Consider the following 7,935-nt stretch of genomic DNA (forward strand, 5'->3'; position numbering starts at 1 on the left):
ATAGCCCAAACACTATGAATGTAACGTTAATATAATTCCTGGTTGGTTCATGGTTCTTCTTGATGTGTGTGGCTTATTTTACATATGTGTAATAACATAAATGTCTAAGTAAATATATATTTTAAAAATTTAAGAGGACATTGAGTCCCTGATCCTCCTTGGCACAAAATATCTTCATGATATTCTCTGATTGTCCATACCCAGACCCTCTTTTATAGAAAACAAAATGTATGTTTGTGTTCTTTAAGTACTGTTTGTACCCAACTATCAACATGACATATCATGAATATAATCACCTACAGAGATTTTTACAAGGAATCAAAGGGGCTTATTCCTATCTTATTGAACCATTTTCCAAATTTTATTTGGGCCCCTACAGAAGTATTATTTGACCCAAATCATCCAGAAGAAACCATAAGAGAATGATGTCTCACTTCCCTTAAGAGTGACTGGGTAAGTTTCTGGTTATTTTCTTGGGCTATAGATGTTTATTTTCATTGGGAGTTGGTTAAAAGCTACTGTTGGTTTTATTCAGAGAGAAAACAAGATTGAACTCATGGAAGACTGTTTTCTTTAATCTTTCTTTCTTAGGTTTGGAGGTAGGGTTTGAAAAGAAAGACAGGGGAATATAGAAATATATAGGGATGATAGGACAAAAAACAGATTATTCAATCTACTCCTCAACTTAAGGCCTTAATTGTTACTCACAAGGCTTTTTTTAAATTAATTATTATAGAATTTTGTATATTCATAAAAAAGTTTAATTTTGATACATTGGTGTGGAATTCAAATTAAGACTGTTTTCATACGTACAATATATATAAATATGTATATTCACATAAAAAAATATATATATTCCTACCCTAATATGAGGTATTATACCCACACAACTCAAGTAGAATACTAGGTTTACCTCTCATACTTTGAAAGTGTTATTGCAGGATGTTTAGGTAAAGTAAGTTATACAAGTTAATTGTTAGTTGACCAAATCATGGTCACGTCAATTACTAGTCTACTTACAGAACAAGAATATACATCCTAGGTTTAATAGATAAATATGATTATATAGATGGATAAAGTAAAATAGTTAGATGATGTCGTCAAAAGCCTCAGAGACCTACAGAATATGGCATTTAAAGAGGTTTTTATTATTTCAAAGATACCTTTACAGTAAGACAGGTTTAAAAAAACAGGTTAACTTATGGCAACATCCAGCCTACCTCAAAGAAGATGATGCACATCAATGAACCTCCTTATGGAGAAGGCTTCAAATGTGGCAAACCAGCCCCTGGGCAAAATGTCCTCATTTCTGACACAGACAGAATTCTGCCTAAAAGTGGGCAAGCTTGGATTCAGGCAGAGTCGACCACCAAACTCTGACAAGACAGGATAAGAAAGTCCTCAATGGTCCCTACCTCACAAATATGTATGTCAGATATACTGAGCTATAAGGCTGAAGATGATGTCCGACCATTATAGAGAACTCTGGGTGACTGTTCAGGCATTTTATTCATGTTGTAAGTTGCTAATCTGCTCTTCCTATTTACTCAAGTAATTAATTTTATTCCTTCTCAAGTTTCCAATGGAGTTAAAGACCAGATAGATTCGTTTTACAATTAAACTTAGTTGTTTAGGTATTGAGATGGTTTTAGGTCTACATAGATGTTTTATGAATATTTATCATATTGATTTACTTTCAGAATTCTAGACTAATCATGATAGGAAAGATGTTTTCTTCAAGATTGTCAAATACAAATAGTCAAAACACTATGAATTCCTGATTTTTGTGGGGTTTCTTGCTGTATGTAGTTTATTTTATATATGTATAATAATATAAATGTATATATAAAAATAAAAAAATATTTTAAAAAATGCTTCTATGCTAGAAGTATAAGTCTATATACTACCTTCCTTTTAATCCTCATTACCTCAATAAAAAATAAACAAGAAAATAGAATTTCCAAACTAATTGTGCTAAGTGTATATTTGGGAAGATAAAGACAGGTGATATAAGCCATTATAGTTTGTGCTATAAGAATCATTTGTATTCCGGGGCAGAGTAGACTATTTAAGCTAAATAAGTAGAATTATATTTTTAGTACTGTCCCAATCCCTAGTGTAGCTTCCTTAAGTTATTAATTTGCCTCCAGAGACTAGAGAAAGTGTGCTGAGTGCTGGAAAACGTTAAGCGACAAATAAATCATACTTTTTTTATTATTTTTAAATTTAACAAGATCAAATATGGAATCTTTTTTTTTTATTCACCAAGTAATTTCTTAGGCTGAAATAAGCAGGAATATGATTCTTTAACTAATGAGAAATTCACATATCAGAATAAATCTCTGGAAGTGTGTAATTCCATGATTTGTGTTGCATTCACAGAGTTGTATGAGCACAGTTATCTAGCTCTGGGGTAGTGTTGTCCTCCACAGAAAAAACCCATCCCTGTGAGCAGCCACTGCCATTCTCTAGACCCTAAAACTTTTCTATTCTAGGCCCTTCACATAACTGTGATCACACGGTGTGAAAGATATTGGCTCTGGCCCCTTTAAGTTACTTAGAAACTTTCAAGATTATTCTGTGGCATGGTATGTATAAGCACCACCTTTTTATGATTATATAATATTATATGCCAAGAGCAAATTTGTTCCCTATTCATCACTTGATAGGTATTGGGTTATAAATTATGCTGTCATAACATTGATGGTGTGCATGTGTGTGCGTGCGTGTGTGTGCGTGTGTGTGTGTGTGTGTGTGTGTGTGTGTGTACACATGGCTTTGAATATTTGTAAGCATCATTAACCGTAGAAGCCCCAGGTTATATGGTAACTCTGTTTCAGTTTTTGCATAATTGTCAAACTGCTTCCCAGTATCTGTATCACTTATACAAATAAAATATTTGTTATTGTTGCTCATATTGTAGGCATTTTATCGTGTGCAATATGTTATTCCACGGTGGTTTCCTTCACTTAAATGGGTTCAATGTGCTCACTGGACAGATATTTATCTCCTTTGAGAAATGTCTAAGGAAGTGTGTATGTATGCTTTAAAATTAGCGGTATACTCCTGAAGATTGAGCCGAGACCACTGACTTACCACCCCACGTCCTATTTGTTTCTTTTTATTTACTGTCTTTTTATTTTGGAGTTGTGAGAATTCCTCACGCATTTTGCTTACTAAACAATTCTTACATTAAAATAATGTCTTCTCTTGATTATCTTTTTATTTTGTTGGTAGCTTCCTTATAGTGCAAAATCTTTAAATTTTGATTAACACATATTCAGCTAGTATTTCTTTAATTTTGTTTGTTTGTTTGTTTGTTGTGTGTGTCTGTGTATGTAGAGAGTCAGAGACAGACAGACAGACAGACAACGAGAGAAACAAAGAGAGAAGAGAGATAGATAGAGAGACAGAGACAGAGACAGACACACACACACACACACACACACACACACACACACACACACAGAGAGGGGGGATTAGGATTCGATATCTCAGAAACTATTGACAAACTCTGGGTTTGAACACATACACATAACTAACTACGACATCCTTTCCCCTTCTGTCCCCAGATCTACACATGCTAACAACAAACACATATCCCCTTAGCATAGGGCAGTCAAATCAAGTTGTAAAAACAATAAATTCACTTTAATATTTTGTTCTCACTGGAAAACTTTGTATGTTATAAAATTAAATAATCTAGTGATGTTACCACTGAGAATAGGTCTCTGCATCAAACTACTGTCCATATTCTTTTCTGCACATAGGGAATGTGTTAAGGTTACACTGTCAATCAACAGACTACTCACTTTTAATGAGCATTTTTTAAGCAAATGGGCCTAACAAAAGCTTTGTAATTTCATTACTTTCTCTAAACAGACTGGAAACTTCCTAGACAAGGTATTTTTACACCAGTTACTGGAGTAATCACAACCTATGTGAGGATATTAATAATGATGCCATAGACTGGGGAGCAGTGACAAGTTCATTCTCACAGTATGGCCATACATTACGCAGCCTATCTTTATATTCTCAGTATGTGATCTCTGTAAGCAGAAAATATGTCTGACTTCAGGGTTGTGCAAATAATTCCCTGATAATTAGCATATCTTATAAAATAATTGTCTTTTCTCAGCATCCAATTGAGAATTTCTGATTAGTTAATAACTATATAAAGGCTCATAATATTATAAAAACACACTTACTTAGAAATGTATTAAAATTACTTTAACAACTGAATGCCAATGCATACTTTTCTTATTTGTATGTTAACATCATTCTAGTTTCACTTCAATTAAGTAATTAGCAGCGAAGTAATTAGATAAGAAGGTAAAATTGGTTAATAATAGACTAGATAGCATGATAATAGCACCTTATTTCTTTCCTTCCTTCCTTCCTTCCTTCCTTTCCTTTTGTTTTGCTGTTGGTGTTGTTATTGTTGTTGTTTTGTTTTGTTTTTTTGAGACAGGGTTTCCCTATAGCCTTGGCTATCTTGGACTCACTTTGTAGACCAGGCAGCCTCGAACTCACCAAGATCTGCCTGCTTCTCTGCATGCAGGGATTCCAGGTGTGTGACACTGTGGCTATCTTAGGGCACATCAGCAACAGTGGATGAACTAATATCCTCATCAACAGTGGATGAACTAGCATCCCCAGCAACCATGGATGAACTGGTATCGCTGTTTGCTAATTCATGTTTATTGGAATTGATCATAATTGTTTCCAGAATTATGAAGTCAGCCCTTCAGTTTGCATTTCACCTTTTTACCAGCGCATTCATTGTTTGTTATTCCTTAAATGTTATAACAGGGAAACTATTCTTTTTTTTTTTCTTACAAGATACACATATTACATAGAAAGAAAGTTCGTTCAGATCCTGGGTGGAGTCTCTCATAGGACATCTATGGATTAGGACAAGTGCTGGGACAGGCAGGTGGTCTGTGGGTGTCGTGCTGAGAGTGGTATGGAAGACTTGGGGGACAGAAGGACCCAGATGGTTCAGAAGCCCCACACGAAGACCGGTAAAGCAAGCAGATCTGGACTCAAGGTAGGCCTGCATCAACTAATGCACCAACCAAGGACAGGGCATGCAGAGAACCTGGGACCCCTGTTCAAATACAGCCAATGGACAACACTTTCTCCAGTGTTGTGGGTAGAGGGAGGACTGTCTCTGACATGAATTCTGATGCCTGCAATTTGATTCAGTCACTTCCTCTTGGTGGAGAGGCCATGTGGGCACACAGAGGAAGGCAATGTGGTTATCCTACTGAGACCTGTTAGGCTACGGTCAGACAGTTGGGGAAGAGGGGCTACGGAGGGCAGTAGGGAGGGGGAGTGGGAATGGGAAGAGAGAAGCACAAGGAAGGGGATAACGATCAGGATGTCCTATGAATAAATTATACTTTTAAAAATGTTGATTCCAAATAAAATATAAATTACATTCCCACTGGTATCATTTTTCTTCACAGCTATGAAAGGAAGTAAGTTTTAAATTTTTAACGTTTTACTGATTGCTTGTGATTTTCACATCATACACTCCGAACCCATTCGTCCCCCAGTCCCTCCATATCCATAATCTCCACCCGACAAGAAAACAGTAACGAAAAGAAAATAAAAGAAAAGGAAACCCAGACAACAATCTTGCCTTAGAAGCTGCCTCGTGTTACATGGTATACCTTTTTGTCCGTACAGCTCCACTTGCCGAGTTCCTCGCAGTGAGTCTTTGGTCTAGTTCGAGATCTCTGATATCCTGTTCCTGCCTTGTGTCAGGTAGATCAGGCCGCCTTAGTTCTGCAGGACCGGTCCCTTCCTTCCTGTGCTCCAGCAGTTCACAGATGGGGCACGTGTTGGGATGGACCAACTCAAAGTACCGAAACACTGCGGGTAGCTCTCCTGAACCCAGGAGTCTTTTTCAATTTTTTTCTGATTACGCTATTTTTATCCTTTTCTCTGCTCATTGCTCTAATAGACAGTCAAGGTGATGGACCATTTTCAAATCACATTCCCTAGAGACCCCTTATAAAACTTACATGATGACCAGCATCTTCAGAATCAGCATGAACACTGGAGAACAGTCCTCATAACCTGACAGCCTCCCATGCTCCTCTCAGTAACAGCCACGAAATCTGTCTACACACGTTCAAATGCGAACCATTGGCCTCACTAATTTCCTGTTCCTGACACTTCATACTTCATTTACCTCCAAATTTGGTTTCTTGTGCCGTGTGCATATTTCCAAGCTAGTCTAGTTCCTTGCTTTTCTATTAGATCAGCCTACTGCTAGGCATCATGTAAAGCAAAGCCAAAATAAAACTAGAGATAAAACTTCCTGAGTTTTCTGCTTAGTTCCTTCTTACGTGCTGTTTACTGAGACGCGTTTTAAGCGGAAGGTTCGCCACTATACAACAACAGTAATAATCCAAACGTTCACTCTGCGTTAAGTCAGACCATGCAATGGGCTTCACACAGCTTTTACCATATCCTAGAAGCTCCAAATATTGGGGCTTGCTTTTGTTAAGCACACGAGTGGAGAACATGGAACTCAAGGATCATGTGTGACTCTTGAGCATTTGATATGTGGATTGTTTGAACAGAATTGATATTGTAACTGTAAAAGGAACACCAGATTTCAAAAGCTTAGAATTCTAAGAACTAGTGCCACATATATCTCTGGTAATATTTTATATTGATTAAAGGCTATAATATAATTAATTTTGATGTTTTTTTCTTAAAATGTGTCACTACACAGGCCTAGGTTTTGCCTGTTTTCTCTTATTTACACATTCTAAGTATTTCATAATTTTTCAAAAGTCCCAAAGAAATGATTATATGTGAACATATATTTAAAATGTGCAAAATTTATTAGAGGAAGAGTTCTAAAAGTACTGACCAAAGGGGGAGGGAGGATAACACATTTTAATGTTTTCCAGTTTCCCATACACCCCATCTCCCCTCGCCCTCTCTCTCATTTATTCGGTTGTGTGTGGATTTTAAACCAGGAATTTACACTCAGTAGGCAAGGTATTTACCACTATGTTTTTTCTCTCTGCTGTAAACTTGTCATGATTTTACATTTACAAATTCTCTGAAATCAATTAGATATTTCTTGTGCATTGAACTATATTAATGCTATTTAATGGGTACCCAATGATTAGTGACTATATATGGTTTAATATTCTAAGACTAGGGAATAAATGATGCCAGCATTTACATTGTTTCTCTGTAAATGTCATATTAACAATTATGCTTTCTATTTTGGCAAGAATAAAATATTGTCCTTATTCTTTTTTCACCCTTTTATGCTCCAACAGTAATCTAACAATAAGTCATCTAAAGTTCTTTTTAATTTTATGCTTGTAAAATATATATTATGGCTTATTTAGACCCCAATTGTTTACACTATTTTACCTTTTTACAAATTTCATGTAACATATCAACATCTTGATTATGAAATCTATCTTTACCTTTCCTATTTTGAACTATAAGAATTATTTTAAAGAGTCTTTCCCTGATGTTGTATTATCTAATGTGAATAATGTGCAATTTGTTTCAAGCATTAAAATGTCAACTTAGCCAAGCAAAACATCAGATATGAATTCCTTTGTAAAACTTTTTTGCATTCAGTATTGCTGCTGTAAAATAAAGTGTGTTTTTATTTTCTTTTCCTTGTGGGTAATTTTATGTTTCTCTCTTAAAATAAGTTATCATTTTCTACAATAATCTTATGTCACTGTGGTATATCTGAATAAGATTTCTGCCTTCTGACCTCTCCTTTTGAGTTATTTGTTGACTCTGCTTTAATTTACTCAAACAAATAATCAATAATATTTTTAAATATTTTGTCCTTATGTATGCTTTGCCTCTCCTTTTGGAAAGGTATTTCAGTTTCTAACAATGTTCTCCATATATTTTTCTTCTTCCATTGCCTCTCTA

This window comes from Acomys minous (genome assembly GCF_964271855.1).
Source record: "Acomys minous genome assembly, chromosome: 6".
NCBI classification, from domain to species: Eukaryota; Metazoa; Chordata; class Mammalia; order Rodentia; family Muridae; genus Acomys; species Acomys minous.